This window comes from Calonectris borealis, chromosome 1, assembly GCF_964195595.1.
Source record: "Calonectris borealis chromosome 1, bCalBor7.hap1.2, whole genome shotgun sequence".
NCBI classification, from domain to species: Eukaryota; Metazoa; Chordata; class Aves; order Procellariiformes; family Procellariidae; genus Calonectris; species Calonectris borealis.
In genome coordinates, this window is record NC_134312.1 from 92265567 (window position 1) to 92287672 (window position 22106).

The following is a 22106-nucleotide window of genomic DNA, read 5'->3' on the forward strand; positions in this document are numbered from 1 at the left end:
CATGTACGTATTCTAACAGAAACTAGGAGTCCCAGATGAGATCAGTGCCCCATCCACTGGAGCGGTGTATTTTACGTACTGTAAAACAGAGGCACTGTCTCAGGAAGCTTATGGTTAAATAGGCAAGTCAGGCAAAAGGTGAGGGAAACAAAATATTAGAATTCCTACTATAGTGGTTGCAGACCAAGACACAGAAAGATTTAGTGACTGGATCGGGATAATCCATGGAAAGGAAAGCGAGGTTTTCAGAGGCAACTAACTCCCACTAAAGCAAGCATGGGAGTGATGTGCCAACCTGCCATTTGTGCCTTTGAAAATTTCCCCAGGGAGTCTATTGTAGAGCCAAGCATTGAACTCTGATCTTCAGTCCCCCACCAGACAACCGTTCCTTTCTGCTTTAAGTGTTTTTAATTGAAAAATACCATCTGAACAGTGTCTGTAAAGAATTACTTTTCCTCAGAACCTCCAAAAGAAAAGCAAAATGATGTGCTACAGCAATAAATTAACCAGTGATCAAAATAAAAACCACAGTCTTGTTATGAAAACCAGAACTGGTGGGTAAATACTGTGAATTTATGACACCACTGAAAAAAAATCTACTCTGGTAAATGTTAATACTTTTAGAACTAAAGATTTTTGGTTTAATTATTAAATTATTCAACTCTCTTCTAAACAGACTTTACATGCAAAAGCTACAAATTGTTTAAAAAAACAAGCAGAAGTTCACCCCTTGCTTTTCTGCAGGCACTATTTATATCTATGTCGGTGTTTGTTTCGGAGAAGAGAATAAAACTGAAGCCCGCATGACCCTATCTTACTCTCCCCAAATAGCGGTAACACTTTTCCTTTTTTATAGAGTTGTACGTATATTAACTCACGCGTTCTCATCGCTTCATGAGGAGGTAGGCTCTCTTCCCTTTTTGCAGTTTGGGAAACAATGGCAGCAAAACTCAAGGTTATACAAGTCCAGAGAAATTGTTAGAGTCAGATTACGCTGCTGGAGTGACCCATGTTCAGGCCACTCCAACACGTCCCCTAATAATATTTTACAAGCCTGAGCCATCTGTGTGTGATGAGATCAGAAGTAAGGAAGTCTGTAGTTGCCAAGAGAATTTTAGCTTGCAGAATTGTACAACTACAAAGAAATCCTACGGCATCAACAAAGGAAGCTCAGATAAATATTCACACTGAGCTCTTTTGGACTATTTTAATTGGAGACCGTTTGTTCCTGTAAAATTTTAAGGGTTCATTCTTCCTTTTGCACACCTAATTGTTACTGACAGTATTGTAAGCTTCGCATACATTATTAGTAGTCTCCAAAATGGCTAATCCCATATTTTGCAAAAGCAAGAAGATACTATTTCTGCTGCACCTCTGTGTGCACTTGTAGGGGTAGCCAACATTTTTGACTTGGCTGCATCCCAATGGCATACCTTCCTTCCCCTCACAAACATGCACACGCGCAGAAGAAACCCAAACAAGAACCACCCCAAGAATTCTCTGTCCACTTCTGACCCATGGAGTTCTTGCCATGCGTGGACCTCAGAGGTATGATGGGCTCATTCCTTACATCTTCCTGCTTTTATTTAAGAAGTACTTCACAAAAGCAAATAAATACAAATGATAGGCTTTTCAAAAGCTCTCAGCGTCAGTCTAGCTTTTCTCCCTTTGAAGACCACCGGGACTTGACTGGAGATGGAATTAAGCCAACACTGAGCATTTTCAACATTTCCAGTCATAGCCTCTCCCCAGAGAATTTATAATCTTACAAAAAGGATTAATTGATTAATACTGAAGTAGACCAAGGGATATGAATCTTCAGCTCTCAAGAACAGCCCTGATTTTGGAACAGAAAGTCTCTTGAGTTTTTATTTTGGTTACTATGGGTTAAGTTCTATTAAGGTTTCTCCCAGTTTGTTTTATTAGAAAATGGTATTTATTTGACTGCGGTATGCTACCTAAAATTGTTATAATTTGTTTCTTTATTTCCATAAACATTGCTGTGTTTATTTTGGAAGGGTGGTTACTTAAGAAAAAAAATCAACAAAGTAAGCTTAAAAATATATTGGTTGTCTCCCATATCTAATTTTCTCTTGTAATCAGTGTATATAATTTTCCTATAGCACCAATTTAAACAAAAAAAAAGGGAGAGGGAAGAGAGACATTAGAATTTATTTTCAGGATGGCATATCAGACCACACACACTTATGGGGTAGAGTAGATTTGTTATTTTGGGCAGTACTGTGGAACTTATGAGAAACTTTCTTTTTTTATACAAAGTTAGTTCAGAGTAGATTAAAGTTTATTTCAAACTCAGCATATTTGACCTCAAGCATCATAAGAGTCATGTAGAATTGGCTCATGCTATTAAATTCCTACAGCGAACTCCATAATAATGATTAATTTCTTTCATAAACTCTCTTCATAATTAATACAGGTTTCATTGTGGGCACTGCTATTCTCATATTGATTATCTCTACAATTTAGATTGGACTCGTAAAATGATGTCTTTGTTTACTCTGATGACCAGACATTTATTTTATTTGGATAACTCTCATCATTTGCAAACTGAACTGGGGATATTGCTACCATAGAAATTACAAATATTTCAGAGCTGTTTCATGCAAGAGCAGGAATAATTTTTTGGCACCTGAGATTAATAATACTTTGGTGTTCTCTGATGCCTCTCATCTGAGAATGAGTTCTTTATGAACATCAATTAATTAAGTTTTAAGACACCCTCCTGAAATAGGGAAGCATTAGTAGCCTCTTGCACTGATGGATAAACTCAGATTTAGACATGTTGACTGACTTAGTCAAAGTCACCTGCCAAGTTATCATGAATATAATCCAGATTTGTTGATTACCAATCTTGTCCTTCAGTTGTGAGGAGTTTCTTTCTCCTGGCATGATAATTTTTGATGTGGCATAGTTCCTTTTGGCAAAATATGCTTTTTAAAAAGTTTTATTGGTTGGGGATGCTTTAGCTGCCTGACCTTTCTTGTCGCTTGTTTCTTCTCAAAAACAATTTCATTTTATTTCCAGGATTCTCTTATAAGCTGCAGTTAAATCAGTAAACTTCTAAGACTCTAATAATCTTTTTTGGAAAAAAAGGGATTTTCACATTTCTGACAGACTTTGGGAGAAGCAGCTTTAGTGAGAAAAGCAGAAAGTAATGAATGATGAGACTGAGATTTGCACGTACTGAAGGAAAAGAGCCACAAACCAGATTTTGTGACATTACTCTGTATGCTTTATACGATGTTATGCAACAGGTGAACCTATCTCTTGGTCAGTCCTGTGTATTAACAATATAAATCCACCTTCTTACAATATTACAATATTACAAAACCCCTTCTCATATAGCTCCAGTCCTGAGAGCTCAAGGATGGGGACAGTATTATTTTGTTTCCTTCCGTTGCCCAGACTCTGAAGGGTCCAGAGTCCCATGGGAGCTGCTGAGCTCTCCTTGTTTTGTTAGCTTCAGAGGGTGCCGGGGGAAGTTGCAGTGACCGGCAGAAGGCAATCTTTAGAAAGCCTTGGAGACAAACAGGAATTCCAGTTTTTGAGCTGTATTCAGCCATCCTGCTGTTGCCAAACCTACAGGCAGGGAAGGGGAGATGTGAATGTAACAAGCGGCACGTATATCCCTATTAATACTTGCAATACAACATCCCCCATGCCTGAGGACAGTAAGTGCAACTGAGGACATAGTGGAGTTTACAAGAGTACCTCACATGTTGAGATGCTTTATAGTCCCCCCTGTGAATAGCCTAGCGAAAACCATATGTGAAATATAAATATACTGGGACTTAAAAATGGAGCTGTATTCCAGCCTTTTAAGTTAATTTTGTAACATGCTGCATCTGAGGTCTTAATGTGTGTTGCATCTGATGCTAGCTGAATAGTGCAGGGCTTAATAAATGCAGTATGTACCGGAGACACTAGAGGGTCTGATGGAAGTCGCAAAAGAAGAACAAGAAGATGGTGGAAATATCACATTTTAGTGAAAGAACAAATCCAGTTTGAACCAACTGGCTGCTTGCTTCCTTCGGTTCGAAGGCAACAATGAACTTCTGTTGTCATGCTGAGTCAGTTGGCAGTGACTCACTTTATCAGTCTCAAAATTGTCCGGCATTTCATCAGAATTGGATTACACAATGGGTTTTTCCTTTTCCCCCTTTTTTTTCCCAATACACCTGTAATATTAATAGGCACGTAAATCATCTGACGTTAACATGTTTCCTCATTAACTTTTACTTTTTTTAATTATAAGATTAGTAATCATGCAACTTCCCAAAGAGGGAAATACAGTAATCCCAAATCTGACTTGAAATTCTAAGGCACAAACTTTCTTAGTTATGCACTTCTCTCAGTTAAAAATAAGTTAAAGCCTTTTGTTACTTTCCACAGGATGCTGGCATAGCTAACATAGGCTCACAATTGTTCAGCTGAGGTATGTGTTCTCTATGGGGCGTGGAGAGAAAATTTGTATGTGGAAACAGCAGCCAATGTCTGAGAGTTGAATTTTTCTCCCCAGCATGACTTTTTTGTTTTTTTTCTGCAAAAGCCTCTCGGAGAAAACACTCAGATGCAGTATTTTATCCACTGAAACAGTGCACACATGTGATGCGATTAATTTTATGGGCATATTTATTCCTTAAACACAAAAAGACACATTATCTAAAATGTAAAGCGTGTGATTCTGTAATGAAAAAATAAGAACATCCGCATGGTCTCTGTAGCCTGTGAAAAAAGTTAGGTCTATGAGGCTTTATATCTAACTGTGCATATCAGTGCACTTCACCAGATTCTTTGATTTTAGCACCTACGCTGTTACACAGTTTCAATCAAAGCAATATGAATAAACTACAAACGTGTAAAAAGTGATGCTGAGTTGGCTGGACAGCAATGCATCTGTTCTAAAATCCAACATTTCTAAGTTCAGGCATTTTGTCTGCCCTAATTTAACATCTGTATTTTCCACCTGTATGATTAAATAAATTGTGTTCAATCAAATCAATTTTGTAATTACATATTTAGGGCAAAAATATGGATCTTCACTTTTTAATCTTAAAAGATTTGAGGTATCTGGAATATGTTCTGTGCCTGTCCCAACCTCAACATCCTATCCTGGGTTTAATCCCATCCGACTGTGTTTGGAATCAGTGCTGGTGGCTATGAAATGGAAAGCTTCCATGCATCTTTGAATAATTTTAAAATTTTATTCTTCAGTGGTTCTAGTTCTTTGTTGCTAATTAGATCAAACCACATTTTCACTGAGGCTGTAACGGTAGTGTCATCAGCCTGTAATCTGTCAGGTCCGTCTGAAATCTCCTTCAACTGCTTTTGTAAATTTAGTACCTTTCTGTAAAGTTCCTTGCAGAGTAAAATGTGTGCTATTTTTTGATCAAAGTCCTTTTTGTTCTCAGTGCACATTTCAAGACACTTGTTGATGCAAACGTAGAGGCACGTGTTCCTGAGAGCAACACTGAGTGTCTCTGGGAACTAGGGACATCAGTCTTCCTTTTTCACTTAGCCAGGCTACTGGTAATAGAGTGGAGCGATTTTTGTCTTTAGGCTCTACAGTACAGTTTTGGGAAAGTTTGGTTGCTATTTTTTCACTCAGTGTGGTTGAAGTACAGCACTGAGCAGCCGTGTATCGGAAGCAGAAGAAATCGTTTTAAACGTTCTTGTTTCAATTTTGTTTTTCTTGTCTAACCAAATAGTAAAGACATCTTTCTCATGTTTTCCTCTTTGTTCTTGGATGGTATCTTCGGTACCACTGCACCAATATTTGTGGTTTTCATTTTGGTACAGAATTAATAGCAGCATACACGGACATACATTTCACTGTCTCTATGCTTGTGGCCATTAGGAGGTCATTTGTCATGTTCAGCTAGCCAACCTGCACTGATGTTCAATGCTGTTATTTTTTCTTTTATTTTTCTCCCTGTTTCTTCACTTGGATATTCTTGTAGTGGACAGCTGAATTTACAAGTCTCTAAAATAAATGTTTCAATCATTGCTATCAATTGCTCCTTTTGTGTTCCATTGAAGGCAATATCATTAAGACAAAATAAGGTTGCATTTGTCTTGTTAAGCAGAGCTTTTCTTTATAGCATAATCAACTAGTAAGCTTATTTTTGGGTCTTCAGACACAAAGGTGTCTAATGTTGAAAAGCATCTAGGAGGTTTGGAACACAGATTTAAATTGTCATTGCAGCTACGTTTAATAATGATAATGATAGCACTAAAAACATCTCACTTTCAGGATCATCAAACTCATCAGAGTTCTGCTTCAGTAGTTTCACTTAAAAGAACATCTCATCTTGAAGGGTGTGCAGAAATGAATTGTCAGCACTTTTTGAGATGGATGTGAATTCATCCTAACTTCTTCTTGAACAATTTTTGACAATGCCTATACTATACTGTTAAAGAATTATCTTGAATTTTGTATTACTTTGGTACATGCATACATTTGTTTCCTGTCGCTTTCTTCAGCTTCTCTTGAAGTCAATAAATGAATATTCTTATGTGTGTTAACCATTAAGCTCCAGTTTGTAACACTGGTATCTTTAATATTAACAGTAGAGCAAGAAACCTGCTGTCTGGATTTAATAGTTAGGATTGAAAACCTGAGTGAGATAGCTAGCTTTTATTAGACCCTTGTTATAGAATATGCAGACTACTTAATGGCAGTTTTTAGATCCTAAAAATATTGTAAGCTCACGTTCAAAACTCGTTCCAGTTATTACTTTCTTTTTAGCATCTGATGACAAATGATTCCATCAACTAGCAGGATCTCTCTTGTCAGGCCCTGAAAGCGTTGCTTATTCCCCATGTAAGTAGGTAGGCAAAAGTGTACATTTTTTGCTGTCTTTTACAAGGGACAGAAATCATTGTACTCTTGTCACTTCCCTATTAAGTTTTAGAATGTTTACATTTTTCATTTGTAGATTGAAATTAGAGCCTAATATTTCAAGCATCACATGTTCCTATTCTTTGTTATTTTCATGTAAACATTTCTAAGTTGCAGATCCTAAGTAGTCAGGGCTAATAGAAAAATGCCACTGATTGTTCCTGTATCTGTTAGTATAAATACAGCTATCATGATTCATGGACTCTTGGCCAAACTAGATACAAGCAACAGCAGCAAAATGTAGTAACATCTCCCCTGGGACCATTGTGAGGGGCTGAGGAGAGTTCTACTGTAACTCGTGTTATGGTAGATGCAGGCCTGACATCTTGGGTCAACTGTATTTCTGCTTTTGAAGCCACCTGTAGATTTGTCTGTTGGGGCTTTATCTCATCAATCACATCTGTGTGAGTTTTGGTTTGGTGTTTAAAGGGCAGGGCATGAGGAGCACCTCTCTAAAAGCCAGAGTTCCTCAGATGCTTTCAGTTGCTGAAAAGAGAGAAATATGCTAAGTTACCAGTACCATACAATTTGTGCTGCTTTTGTTCATATTTGTCATTGGCATATTTAGTGGTCTGCAATAGCTTATTGCTTTTTTTTTCTGCCTTTTTTTTTTTCTTCCCACCAATCTCTCTCATGGCTGCAAAGTAGTATGCATCTATGTGCCAGTATTACTCTCTCTGTGCGGTCTTAGATGTAGTACTGTTAAGTGAAAAAATAGCTATCAGTTTTACAAGTAATGCTTCATTGTTTATTGTTTACTGACATTTTCTCAAAGATGGGGGTACACATACTGCTTTAAGAGTGAGAAGGACTTACCAGGTACTGTGGGAAGTCCCAAGAAGCTTTCTGTGGTTGAAAGCCTGGCCACAGCAGGAGAATGTGTGGGATGGTAGCTGTGTGGGATGGCTTGCTTTTTGTCCACCAAGTACTTTCTTGCCCCCACATGGATGGTCTTAGGGCCAGGGGTCTGCTCAGAAATTCCCAGGGCTTGATCTAGTCTTGAGACAATTGAGTACTGAAAGGCTAAGTTAGCAGGAGGGACCGTGTATGCATGTGGTTGGAGTATGATACTAAGAGGAGCAGGGTTAAGGCTGCAAATATGCAGATATCTATGGTAAGCCTAAAGACTGCAGCTGTAGGAAATTCTTTTCTAGCCCAAGCAGTATTGGCTAGGATTTTTTTTGGAGCTGAAGGGACTTCAGTTCAAACTCAAATCCATGAAGTTAGGGGTGCTTATGGCTACTCCTAAAACACTGGAGTGCTTCCTGGCCATTTAATTGTGACAGTGGAGTAATTCAAGTTACAATGTTTTACTTCCAACTTTTTCATGTGCCTTTGCCATAATTTTCAACATGCTTCCTAGTCTTTAATCTACACGTCTTTTGGCTGTTAGGAAACAAATTGGAAATATCTTCTTTTAGTCTTGTAGGGAGGTTTTTTTATACTCCTTGAGGGGAATGAGATAACTTTATGCACTTTTCCCTTATTTTATTCCCTGTTTTGCCTGCCTGTTCCTTGATGGCTTTCATTCTTCGATCAATTCCATCATTTTTAATTGGAATTTTTTTTCCTGTCTTCTCTTGTGATAAAAGGTTATTTTCATGTAATCTGTTTCTTGGGGCCCAATGGTAAAAGGGCTGTCTTTGGGAATTTGGACATCTATTTTCCATTAAAATGAATGGAATATAGTGTTAGTATCTTGCAGGGATTTGAACACCTTTGAGCTATTGTGAAGCAAATATTCTTGTTCTTCTGAAAGGGAACTCTTGCCATAGATAGGGATGGATAATCTTGAGCTTTGAGACCTGTGGATAGTGCTGAGAGCCTGTAAGTCAACTTTTTGGTTTCATTTGTCTTGCACGTAACTTAACTTTTCTCAGAGGAGCAGCCTGTAAAGTAATCCCAAAGAACTTCCAACATCATTAAGTACCTAACACCAAAAAGTCATAGAAATTGTTATGTTTTGGCTTCTCCAGAAAATGATATAATTTAGGTGCTTCATATTTTGAGACAGGGGTCAGACTGAGCTGACTTTTAGCAGTATGGTAAACTGGTGCTTTTTTCCCCTGGCAGTTCACTTCTTGTGCTCCAAAATTACAGCTTTAATTTAGGAGGTAGAAAGCTTGTAGCCTGCTTGACTGCGAGGTTCTAATTAAAGATTGCACTAGATGTGAGTTGATACTTGGTTATTTGCAGTCAGCATCCTAATACAGGAAGTCTTGGATATTTGAAGCAGTGTTGACTCTGAAGACTATTGACATTCATTTAAATGTTAAAACCTTTTACTGTTTTTTTTTTTTTTTCCCAAGAAATAAGGCAGGAAAAGAAAAGAGATGATCCTGTTATGGAGACCTTGAGCATTGTTATCACATTTTGATACCTCAAGCCCAGAGTAGTGTTTAGATTGAAACAGCAGTTTGGGACAGTAATGCCCCATAAATTCTCTTCATTATAACCCTGTGACTACCTTTCTCATACCTATTTTTAAACTGTGAATGATTATCAGCACCAGATGCATGCATGAGCTGGATGTGGTGCCTGAACAGCCAGTCCCATCTCTCGTGACTGAGAATAGATGCGTTGCACCAGGTAGCCATTAACAGGGCACTCCCAGTTTCCCCCCATAAGCCCATATCTGATAATCCCCAGTGAATTTTCATGGTGTGTTACAGCTTTACTATATGAATCCCTAGGAATTCCAGACCGAAACTCAGTCATACTTACGCAGTTGGATGGATGCATGATGGATGCTTGATATTTATGTGGGATTTCTATCAGACATGATTTTTGCCTCTTGCTTGGTGCCTGGCCCACAAATGGTCTACTGAAGCTAGTTGAGACTTTCACATAGTATCTGTTTCTGAAACAGAAAGCTTTAAGGTATACTGATTCTAACATCTGTGATATTATCACAGCGTGGTAAAAACAAATGTCGATTCATTCCGAGACCACAACAGAGAGTACTTAAAGTCATATTTGTATCCTGATTCTTACCGATACTTTGTTGGCTTCAGGACAACTCAACAAATGGAACAGCAGGACAGCAAAGTACTAGTTAATATAAAGTTATCTTTATTCCAACTTCTGTTTATTTTGTTGGGTTTTTTTCATTGCATACTATCAAATGGTTTCACAATGTGACCTCTGATTTTGAAACAAAACAAATTAAATGTTAGTTAGTACTGATTAGTGCAATATTAACATTGATTCTTTATTTACTCAAAAATCAGGAAATTAAAGTTCCCATGACAAACTTAATTATGCCTAATTACACAGATATTACAAAGGGGATCTCTCATTACATAATCATAGACCATCTTGGTAGCAATACCAAATGTTACAGTCCTAGCTAATAATTGCAAAAAGTTACAGAAAAGAAGCCCTTTGACCATAAAATAATACCTATCTTGGGCTCGTTACAAAATCTGACTGAAGAGTAGCATTCAAGTTGGTACACTTCGTTTCCATTATATCATTTTGAAAATATTATGTCACCTTGTTCTGTATATTCTAATTCTGTAATGAAAGACTCTTTTGTTCAAATACAGGCAAAATAAGAGAGTTGTTTGTCTATAGGATGCTCTTTTCCAAGCTCATTTCTCTCAGGCTTAGACCACCACTAGTTTCACCAGATCTTCCAATTTTTGATAGGTCTGATTAAAAGAAAGGCTCTTATCTCTGTTCTTGTGTATAATAAGACCCGAGGCTTAATCTTAAGTTAATACAACTAATTTCTTTGGCTTTAAATAATAAAATCTGTCATCTTTTCCTTACAAAATGAATTTCAGTTAATATTTCAGGAAAAGAAATGCACCTCTAAATGTGTCCTTCAAAACAGCTGAGCAAACTGTGTTCAGATTATCCAAAAATATTCTCCTTTGGGCTAAAACTAAAGGACTAATTGGAACCAGTCTTGCCTAGTTTTTCTAAGAGAACTTACCTTATATAAAGTAAAAAAATATTCAGACCAGGACATTCCTTTTCTATATTGCATCTAGTACTATTACAAACTAGTACATCTAGTTTTTTATTCTTCAGAAACATCTTTGACTAAAAGTTTCAAAGGCGATGAATGCTGCCCACCTACATACAAAAATAATCCCCCTGAGATGGTCTACAGATAACGAAGGTTTGTGAAAGTGAAACTTTTGTTACTTAATTTGGGTGGTGTTAGTGCTAGTAAAATGGTTGCATCCTTACTAGTGTTTACTGTGTGTTTGATACGGAGGTCACCAGTTAAGTTTTTCTTGGAGTGGGCTTCTCAGACTAGCAAGGATAAACCTTTGTTTGATGTTTTACTCATTTTCTTTTCTTTACTCCATCGTCTCTGTAATATTTAGTTTACCCCAAAACAGAATCAGGCACTTTTATATACTCCCAGGTCAGAATGAGTTGCCCTAGACACCCCCAAGTGCCTGTGCCTGATATTTTCTGTTGTCTGGCTGTGGGATTTTAAGTGCATATATCCAGAAACCCTAAGCATGGGGACTTAGCAGGAATTTGAGTCATCTGAACTTGGGTCCTAGCGTGAAATTTTGTGCTGAGCTGCTTAAAAGTGTGATACAAGCCACACAACCCTGAGAAAGAGTCCAGCCTTTTCAGTAACTTATAAGTCCAGCCTGCCTGGTAAATGTATTTGTTTCCCCTTGCCTAGAATACATGGAGAAAGATCTTATAGTGCCTATGTTTGAGGAAAATAATCCTACATCAGCTGAAGGGATTTCATGATGAAGTATTAGATGAATAATGGCACTTAGTATTGCTCCTTTCAAATATTACAGCATTATTGTACATGCTGTGATTTTTTTTTTTTTTGTGTTGGTCATACAGTCTTAGCTTTAAGAACATAAATAAAGAAATTTCTAGGTTTTATAATTGTATAGAAAAGCTTAAAAAAGTACTTGGGAGCATAATAGAGATTTAAAAAGAAATCCCTGTTTTTTAAGACAATTACATAACTTTTAGTCTACTCAAGATTTTTGGATGATTGAAGTTTCAGTATTGTTTGTCTCTTTTCTGTAGAGGTGTGTTTTCTCCACTTTACGTAGAGTCAATCGAATAAAAGTTAAAGTATGGAATTTCTATCTTTGTACATCTGATACAATTAAATTGCATTTTTGTTTTTATTTTTCCAGAAGTGGCTATTCATTTGGGGGGCAATACTCTCAGATGTGATATTCTAAACTAGAAGATAATTACCTCTTGAAAGAGTAGCATCTTTGAAAATGCTGACATAAGTGTTTTCCAGGTAGAATGGATGCATGTTCATAAGCTTGTGAAAATACTCAGTTGCACCCAGCGGGTCAAATAACAGCTTCCGAAATATTGCTAGGGATGCCTCTTGCTTTTTTTCCATCTAGATCAGATCTTCACTAATGATAAACTTAGTGCATTTCAACTGATGTGACAATCACTAGAGTTGCAGAAGTTTGTTTTGTTTTGGTTTGTTGGTTTGGTTTTTTTTCCCCCTACTATTTAAAGAGGGTAAAAGTGAAGTGATGGCCACCTAGAGCTTCAGCATTTTCACTGTGGTTCATGTCATAACCGTCTGCAATTATTATGACAGCAATCAGATCTTCCTGCATGCTCCCTAACTTTCTGGGACAAAAATAGAAATCTTTGATAGTCATCCTAGTTATCTGGCAGAAGAGAATGATGGTTGTGCATCCTGACCTGTTACCGTAGCACTTTTCAGATGGTAAAACTACTTTTTACAATTTGTTGTTCAGTTTGGCATGGATTCAGTATGGATTTCCATAAGTAAATATCAAATTTCTAGTCCTTAAATGTTGACTGAACTGCAACATGAGTCTTTATAATCGAATTATACGTAACCTTTGGGAACCATATAGTTATATAATAGAGGGTGCACCATACCATGCAGTAGGCTGTGTAACGAGATCCGATTCCATTGTAACTCACAGCTTGGATGAGGGCCTTGCACGTTAGCTCAACAGCTAAATTGGTCACAAATGGCCTGCCGATGCAAATAAAGGTAATATCCCAGCACTCTGTAAGTGGAGAAGATGAACACATACATAGCCGAGGCCACATGCGTAGTTGCAGGTTGTTAGGTGTTAAATAATTACAACACAATGTACACATTCAAGACAGAAAGCTAACACATGAACATCCCAAGTGTGTGTGCATGTATATGTAATGGGGAGATGGGGATAAAGCATGTGGGAGTCTGAGAACTTTTTGTGTGGTTTTGGTTTTTGAATTGGGAAATGGCATGTTGGTATGATATTGGTCTTCTGGAGTTTTATGAGGACTCTCAGTCCCTCTTGGTGGTGATTGATACACACCAGTGTCGATGGGTATAAAAGCAACGGATTGGCTTTGTTGGGACAAAATTTCTTGTATTGCCTAGATCTCACTGTTGCAATTTACTGATGTAGCAGCAATATTTACCCAACACAGTACTAGAGTAATGCAGTACTGTTGTATCTGACATGGGATTATTATGCAGTGGAAACACCATTTTGCAGCCTTTGTGCAAAGTGGCCTAAGGGCTGTAAGGGAACAGATGTTGTGCAAAGTGTTCCTTTACTGAAGTGCTAGTAGTGTCATCCTAAAAGAAAGTGGGCATTTATGGTACTTGGTACATATTACTTGCAGACAGATTTTCACAAATCCATTGAAACTGTTGGAGACATATCAGCTTTGCATCTGATCTATTATTCAGGACATTCCGGGATTAAAAAAAAACAACATTAGAAAAGCCAGTTCTTGTTCAGCAAGTGCGCCCCAGTCTTGCCAATCAATTGGGCTGTCTGAGAGTCTGATCCATAGAGGCAGCGTAGCCTGAACTTCTGATCAGGAAAGCCTGACATCCCAGTCTCACTTCTACTCTCAACAGAGTGATTAACTCTTTCCATTTAGTTTTTACTATCTGTAAAATGGGAATGACAGTAGCTTTTTGCCAAAGGAAGTTGTGAGATTTGATTTGTTAATGTGTATGTGCAGCTGAACTATGGAATGATGGATCAAAGTTGCTAAATTAAAGGAAAGTATTACTTTTTTGGAGGTCTGGCAGTAAGTAATGACAGCTGAAATGGGAGAACAATTGAGATTCTTTGCATATTGAAAGACACCAGAAGCGCACTGTATTTCTCTCCTTCTGTCCTCAGCATCTTCACCAGTAAATCTGCAGGGATAAAGAGCTTTTGTGTGGTTCTTCTACGTTTTTGTTGACCCCTGCTGATGTAAATCAAATATATGTCCTCCTGTTATCTTCGGGTTTAGAAAACCTATTTTTAATCACTTCATACAGGTATCTAATTTGAATCAGCCTGCCACGCTGCAGGGCTCTTGTGCTTTTTTAATTGGCATCTTTCTCATTATGTTTGAACAAAGTTGCAGAGACACTGCAGGACACCAGTAGAGACATCTGAAGCACCAATCCTGTTGGGCTGGCAACATGATGGTGTGATATACCAGGGGAGTCAGAAGATCTGCGTATGTAGTGAAGGGGACTAAGAGGAAGCAATCAAGTTCAGACATGTTGCTGTGAGTGTTTCCAGGTCCTGCCTATACCATCTGAAAGAAAATCGCGACAGAAATTTGCCTGGGATTTTTAACACCAATGTGGTGTTAAACCAGCCTGGTTTCTAAGAACAATTCCTGGGATTGTAGAAAAGCGGAGCTCCCTGAAGGCATTGATGGAACTGTCGTAGGGCAGGAATGTGGAGTACATCAAAACCAATGTGTTAACCCACCACAAGGGTGGGCAGAATACCCAACCAGTTCATGGAGTCAGTCCCACTTAAATTTCTTTAGAATTTGAAAATCAGCCCATAGATAACTGCTGAGAGACCAATTTTTTTTTCAAAGGAAGTAGCTCTTTGCCTCAGACACGCTTATATGATGCCGTGACTCCTTTTCCAGTTGTGGTTGCCAACAAGATATGTCTAAACTCAGCATGTTGGTAACATAAAAAGGAGAGGAGAGACTAGAGAAGTAGAGAATATGTTATTTGGCACTGAAGCACCTTCCTTCTCTCTTAGTCCGTCATCCAGAATCTTGTCATTTGCAACAAAGACTTTCACAGTTCCAGCGGACAGTTTGATTTTTCCTATCTCCCCCTTACTACTGAAGATCAAGGTATTCTTAGAGCTCTGCAGCTCCCTGGGAGAACTGTAGATGGGGCCCCTGCTGCGCCAAGCACCAGAATTTTCCACCTGCCTTATGGTGCTAGTGATTTTTTCATTCTTTTTAAGGCTTTGCTAGAGAGGTTGGGGCTCCTTTGCCTCCCTCATGACAGTTGCTAGAGATTAACTCTGAACCAAGAAGACAAGTTTACAGAAAAAGAAAACCAGGGGTATCATCTGATGGGTAAACCAGCGTTGTCTGTTCTTGCATTCAGGATGGATCATGCAGCCTTTTACTAAGATGGCTGGGAGCCCTCTGTTCCAGCCTCTTTCTTGTGGAGTGACCCTGTGTGTGGCATAACCAAAATTCGGTGTCTCTGCCATAGGAGAGGTACACTCCTGGGCACGTGACAAAGAGTTTGCTTGCCTGTTCTGTTGCGTGGCCAAGTGTAGGCCAGCCACATGACTGCCATGGAGGCCCTCACTGTCACATGGCAGGTGAGTGTCCAGTCCTGTGACAGGGCTGAAAGCCGTCGGCAGTTACATGTCCTCTTTCCTCTTCCTGCAAGTGAACCAAGTACATAGCCATCGACCTGCTCTCGTAATGGAGGGGAGGAATTGCAGGCCCACAGGAATGTGGCGTGACGGTGAGCAGGCTCTCATCGGGCATTTTGAATCAAGCAAATGGGCAGACATTTTTCTGTTGGCAAAACATTATTAAATCAGGATTCTCTGTTCAGTTGCATCACTCAGGATTTTTTTTACGCTCTTTTTGTATGGTTTAGGTAGACTGAATGATTTATAAGACAACAGAGAATCCAGCCATTGATGGTTTGGATCCATTTAGAAAGACTCGCAGGCAAGGAACCGGTTGTACAGATCATATCTTGCGGGGTTTACCAGTCAGGTCAGAGAGAGATGTAGATTTTATAAAGCTTACGGCTAATTGGATTCATTTCTGATTGAGGGCCAAAACTAGCTTAAGTTGGAATATACTGCATATTTGCTTTCAAACAATCTCAAGGTTTGAAAGTGTTTGGTTTTGGTTCTACAATTCTGCATGTACACAAACCCCATGCAACTTTGGAAGGAGTAGTTTTGGGTTCGAGTTTAGGTCTGGTCTAAGTGTTGCCATAACTGGATGGAATCAGGCTCACTTCTAGCATTCTTGCAGAGATTCAGGCTTCCTCAAAATATGAGGAAATTTGACCTGTAATCCATGTTCAGATACATATATGACATTTCTAGAAAGTTACAGGAAGTAGGGATCTAGATGCCTCCCAACTTAGAGTTTTTGGATCTGGATCAATGGCAAATCTGAACATTGTTCGAACTTAAGTGTCCCACTTAGTACTCAGATTTCAACCTGAATGTCTGTTAAATTTGAAGGGTTCAAATCTGTATTTTATCCAAACTTGGTACGTTTTGAATCTCTCTTCAGGTTTGTATGTATAAGGTAGGTAGGACTGAGGAGTGAATGTCAGTTTGGGGTCAAATGTTCCAGAGTATTAAGAACTTCTTACATTTGATATCCTCATTTTGGTGTAGATCTAGTTTTTAAGTTTTAAATTCAGAGACTATTCACATTATTTGAACTGAATAGAAGTATATAAAATATTGTGATTTTCATCAGCTGGCTTTGATACAAGTCTCCTCGATAAAGTATTTATATTTTTCCCATAATATTCTCCATCATAAAACTCTGAGAGATGCCAGGCTGAGATAGGAAGACGAAGCACTTCATATATTTATGGTACCATCTGCTCATGGAACTACACTTGAGTCCATTTTACAGATGGAAAAACTGAGGCAGTGAGTGGTCAGTTGGTATATACACGGACAGATCGAGTTACCACAGTTAGAAGCAAAGTCTCTAAATGCTCCTTCTGCGTTCCTGACCTTACATACCCTTCAATAACGTGAATATGGTCATAAAGTCCAGAGAAGCAAATACGTTATAGGGCTAAATTTTTGCAATATATATTTGGAGTAACTTGTAGAGCTGCCTCTACATATGCCAGGTGTGTATGTAGCTAAATACTACAGAAGGAGTTGAACAAAGTCACCTAATAGAGCTTTTTACTCTTTATATTTTATCCTAAGGTAAGAAGGGCTGTGTTTTGCTGAAAACACTAATGAAAATTAACCTTTTGAAAAAAATTACTTAATCCTTCTGTATTTACTGTACATCTGGATGAAAACAGAATGTTCATAAGCGAAATACAAAAATGTGTAGCAGCTACCAGTGAACAAAACTAATCAAATTCACCAGTCACCAGGCTGGTTAATATTATAAAGACTGTGTGAATCATGAATATCCAGCCAGCCTGAGGGTACAAATCCATGAATCTAGGGAGTTTACCTGTCTCTTTTAGTCAGCAGGCCATCCCTTTTCGATCACTACAATTTAGGCATATATTGCCTAATAATAAATGCGATAATAAAAATGTATTTTGGGAAGCAGGATGTTGTAATAGAGCTTTAGATCAAAAGTAAGATTCATTTTACTTAATTTTAGCCAACTATAAGCTAGCTGCCTAGTGTAATCTAGTTGTGTAGGCTCCCTCCTCAGTGGAGAGAGAGAGGGAAAGCTGGGATGAATTGCTTTTGGGAGGTGCCTGTGTCTCCACTGACAATAGAGGGAGCCTACACAACTGGCTTAGATAGGACGCTTAACTTTTAGGTGGGTATGAGTTACTCCAGGCAAATTCCATGTTAAGCATCAGGAGATTTGGGTTCTCATCTGTTTTTCCACTGATTTACAGCATAACCTTGGGAATATCACTTAACCTTTTTTTTTTCTCTTGGACCCAGTTAAAGTTCTTGGAGAACCTTTGTCCAAAGATGGAATACAGGTGCAAAATCTTATTTTCCTGCTCTTGCTACTTTCAGATGCCTGTAGTTGTCATTAAAATCAACAGCATTTTTGTGACAGCGTAAGTTTACATGTGATGAGAGGCAGGGCTGAATGAAAATTGCTGTAGAAGCAGCATATATCTTCTTCAGATATGACAGAATATTGTAAAAATAAAAATCTAGTAACTGGTTACATGTATTGATTTTCCCACCTTTGCCTCCCCTTCACACCTTCCCTCTAACCCCCCCCCCACTCCCCCCCTCCCAGAAAAAAAAATATAGGGAGGTGGGAGAACGTTCTTCAAATTAGACCTATATTTTAAATAACCTTGGCCTGTTTGCAACTGGGAAAATGTTTTTTTACTTGAGAGATTTATTTCTGTCCTTGTAACACCATGTACTATATGCATTGCACCTGTTCAGACATAAGCACAGCACATTATTATAGCTGTAGGGGTAGAAGCTTCCCAATATATATTTTTGAAGGGAGGGAATGCTGGGGAGAATAGCCCTCTCTTTTCAATTGTTTACCGAGCAGTCTCTTACAAAGACTTCTTCCTCATCAAGATCAATTTTCCCTGCTCCCCTATTGTCTGGGGAAACCTATCTTCAGGAGCGTCTTTCTTGAAAGATCTCATGACTTTAAAATCATCAGTGGGCTTTGTGTAGTCTGCCTGTCAAAAGAGATATGTTTACACCTTCCCTGCATGTGTTAAAGCTATAAGGTTACGGAGCAGAATGGCTGATACGTTTCGGCGCTTCATGCTAATATGCACAAAAAATGTATTTATGATAATTACATGGACTGTCTGAAACAATGCATTCCAACATCCTGTAACATAAATAAGAAAGGTGGAGCCAGCCGGCGCTGAACTGTTTATTTGCCAGCAATCCTGCTCAGCCCCGTGTACCTTTTCTAGGCTGCCTCAGCCTGGCAGTATTGAACCTGTTGCTGCATTAGCCGAGTTGTATTTTGCTAGATAGGGGAAGGAGGGTTGTCTGCTGTCTGGTAGGAGGGCTTTGTCTGTGTGCGCCTTTCTCTCCCTCTCTCTCCCTCTCTCTCCCTGTCTCTCGCACTCTCGCTCGCTCTCGCTCGCTCTCTCTCGCTCGCTCTCCCTTTCCCGTCTCTGTGGTTTGTAAGGTAGGTTGCAGTGTGTGTATATACACAACATCAAGAGCAGGAAAATGGACTCATTAGGGAGGCAGGCAGTCATTACCACTCACACTGTACTTCCAGGGAGACAGCGACTATGAGGAGACAAACTGAGGACTGGGGAACAAGGTAGGCCAGTCAACTTTTATAAAAAATAAAAGAATAAAGCCTCTACTCTCCTTAAACCACCAGCACTTCTTTATTCTCCCCCCCCCTCGATTTTTAATTTAGAGATGTAAGTTTGCCAGACCTATTTGCTAGCTTAAAATTCGGAACATCTATAGAAGGCCTTACCCTCTACAAATGTTTTTCCCCCTTCTACTTATTTAAGGGTGTGCCCCCTTATGATTCACTTTAATCACTTTTTTTTTTAATCACGAAGGAAACAAATACGTTTGTTTTCCAACACTAGTTCCAAGTAAATCAATATCTTTCACTCTTTTAGAACAGCCCTCTCCGTATGTTTGTGGGTCTCTCTGCTTTTTCTTTTCTGTTTATGCAGTTCCATCTGTCCGTCCATATATCATGTTCTCCTTATTTACTGCTAAATGGGGTTTTATTAGTATTTGCCAATGACTTTTAACTGTAATGCCGGTGACCAGGGTTAACGGTGACTCTCGTTCTTTGTTTTCTATATATATGCACACTGTAAGTTTAAAGTCCATGCTTGGCATACAGTAAATAAAAGCAAAAAAAGAGAAAGCAGGTTCCGCTCTTCCTGACAGGATTTTTATTTGGAGATTTTGCTGTTTGTCTGTTTTGGTGTGGGGGCGGAGGGGGTTAATTTTGGTTATTGTAGATGTACTTTTTCCTCCTGGATATTTTTAACGTCTATTTTTCATTATTAGTATTTTTCCAGTTTCCTTTACTAGGAAGAAAGGAGACGTATATTCCAACTTTTATGTTGCTGATATAATGTAACATTATTGAGGCATCACTGGGTTAATAAGAATTCAAACTTTCTAAGAGGGAGTTTGTATCCTTGGCTGCCCCCCACCCTCCCACTTTATGCATGGTTATGCTTGTGTTTCCGTGTGTACTGCTGGGGAAGGGAGGGGGGAAGGGAATAGATATTTTTTACAGTGGTGGCAAATTATGAAATCTATCGAGCCATTTTGTCCAGAAATAGTAACTATTTATTTACCATTTTTCATTCCATAAACATGCTGCTTATTTGTAATTTCAAGCATTGAAGCTTTTCTCTGAATTAATCTTTTTTTTTGTCTTTTTTTTTTTTCTTCTTTTTTTTCTGGGGAGGGATTTGTGATGCATTTCATAGCCCATTTAGCATTGTCGAGTTTTTGGAGCCCAGATTTATCATGGGTTCTAAAGACTGCTTAAACTGATCCATTTGAAATGGTCTTTTATCTAAGCTCCTGTCATTTCTGTTGGAGGGTAAAAACTGCTACTCTGCTGGTAACAAAAAAGAAAAAAAAAAGAAAAAAGAAAAGAGATAGTGGAAGTGAGTTACATAAAATGTTCTGGAGAATCCTAAGTAATTATATAAAATGGACGCTGATCAGTGGAGATCTCTCAACAATAACAATCACCTTTTTTAATAGAAAATTATTTATTTAATAGCAAGAGGCGGACTTCTTAAAAACATGCATTAGGCCTTCCTCTTAGCACAAAGAAGTCCATAATGCAATATTCCCAACCCACCTGGGACTGCCTAGGAGATTCTCCAAAACCTTCAAATCCTTTGAAATGTTTCTTAAAAATCTATTATTTTACAGCCAGAGAGAACTTTTGCTGCCAACAGGTTTTTTTGCTGTTGTTTGGAGCTTTTTTTTTTTGCTGTCCTTTAACTTACGACTCCCAGTTTCAACAGAAGTGTCTCCTCGCTGAACAAACTGAGTTAATTGAAATCCAAAGCAGCAGATCTATTCACTGACACTACAACTACAGAAACTACTTGCTCCATTTTATTAGCAGCTTTATTTCCAGAACTTGAGTGAAACTTTTCAAGGTTTTATATGTCAGTGTACCAAGAATTGGTGGCTCACCTCTTAGCTGGGGAATGACATTCATTGCTTCCTTTTTTTTTTTTCTCTTCCTTTTTATTCAAGCTTCTAAATTAATATTTTGTTGATAGACTTTAAATGTGTTTATTGCTTCAAACGACCTGTTAACTGTAGCAAGGTGTTTCCTCCCCTCCTAAAGTTTGAATCTCAAGCTTTGAAACTCAGATTTAGGTGTAGAGGAGATGCTGAAGTTATGCCAAAAATATAGGGGTCTTAAAGGTGGAGTTGCTGATGCCTTTGGATGGTGGTCTGCCTGGAGTGATGCAGCTGGAGCATTAGCAGCCGTCCCCCTCGTGGGATGGGTGGGTTTTCAGGCACCTGTAATTTTCTCCTGAACCAGTGCAGGTGTATGTTCCTCAACAGCCCAGGTTTTTTTACAGGCAGGCATGTCGACCTGTCTTCAGGCTTCTTACATGTACATTTAGCAGAAGCCCAGCCTCGTCTTAACATTTTTGAAAAACTTTGAAAATGACTTACAAGATACCTCCTGATTTTATGAAAACCCCAGGCAAGAAGAATTCAAGCAGAGAAAGAGAGTCGGAGTAGGAGAAACATTTTTCATTATCCAGTGAGATCTTTTTTTAATCTTAAAAACTTTTTCACCAGGAGGATTTAATTTTCTTTGAACCCCGAGTATATTCTAGCAAAAAAAAAATCTTAGCCCTTTCAATAGCACAAAGTCCGTTTGCAATCTGGATACAGCAGCAAAGGGTAACGTATGCCTAAGTAAACTTAAATCCGGCGTATGATGCTGTAGCTGGAACTCGGGGAGCGTCAAGCCTGTTGGCCAGGGGGGTAGGGACCGCGTTTGGCAGAGTGGTGTGCGCGGGGCGGTGTGGGGTGCGCTGGGCTCCCATGCTCACAGCCCGGGCAGCTGTGCGGAGCAGAGCCAGCGGTGTTGATTGGGTCACAGTGTGCTTTATTTTAGCGTTGGAGCAGACAGTTATCTAACACACCCACATGAGGAAGTGCTCTGGAGCAGTTATTTCATGCTTTGCCATGCCCTGTAGCTAGAGTAATTTTGGGCTGAATGGCATGTGTATATGCCTCTTTCACTC

General features: G+C 38.8%; 1 protein-coding gene across 14 annotated transcripts in view; it reads left to right on the forward strand.

Annotated features, from left to right (window-relative positions):
* Positions 1 to 22106, forward strand: part of ZBTB20 (zinc finger and BTB domain containing 20) — a 503318-nt gene that overhangs the window by 9700 nt on the left and 471512 nt on the right. For 5 of the 14 annotated variants that reach the window (XM_075167027.1, XM_075167056.1, XM_075167043.1 and 2 more), the window contains exon 1: positions 6618 to 19153. The exons of the other annotated variants lie outside the window; for them this stretch is intronic. The gene's annotated coding sequence lies outside the window, so the exon portion shown is untranslated. Of the gene's footprint in view, positions 1 to 6617; positions 19154 to 22106 lie in introns of those variants that run through there. 14 annotated transcript variants of the gene reach the window in all.